Below are 638 nucleotides of genomic sequence, written 5' to 3' on the forward strand. Positions count from 1 at the left end.
AGGGCTCCACGGTGACATTGAGCCCACGTGTGGCCTCTCTTCCCCACTACCCACAGCCCAAGGGCCAGTGTGGGCTGCCTCCCCCGAGGTTGTGGCCGTGGGGCGCGGACCTGCCCTCGGGCCAGCGGGGGGTGGCCAGCAGGGACTGGCGCAGGCCTGGCCTACGGCACGTGGGGCCCCACGGATGACCACGATGGGCCCACAGGGAACGTGAACTATTGTCGGGGTGGCAGAGTCGTGTGTGTCGGTTTTTCTTCCAAGAGCAGGATGTGTGGGAACCCTGGGTGATCCCAGCGTGGAAACAGACAGCTACCACCAAGGTGGGCTGCCCAGGACGGGGCGCTGCCTCCAGCCGCGGACCTGACTCCTCTTGGAATTGCTCCTCGTGCAGTTCAGTCATCTGGGCTGTGACCCTGGTTTGGTCCCGGGTAGGCCTGCAGTCCTCACTCAGGTATGGCCAGCACCCCACCCCTCCCCCGCATGTGTCCATCTCGAACTGTACATTACATGGTCGCCCTGGTGCACAAGTGCCCCCCCCCAACTGACCATGGAGTTCACACACACACACACGCTGACCACGGAGTCCACACACATACACGCCGACCACGAAGTTCACACACCACAGGCCAGGCACAGAG

This window comes from Myotis myotis, unplaced genomic scaffold (assembly GCF_014108235.1).
Source record: "Myotis myotis isolate mMyoMyo1 unplaced genomic scaffold, mMyoMyo1.p scaffold_m19_p_47, whole genome shotgun sequence".
In the NCBI taxonomy this organism is placed as follows: Eukaryota; Metazoa; Chordata; class Mammalia; order Chiroptera; family Vespertilionidae; genus Myotis; species Myotis myotis.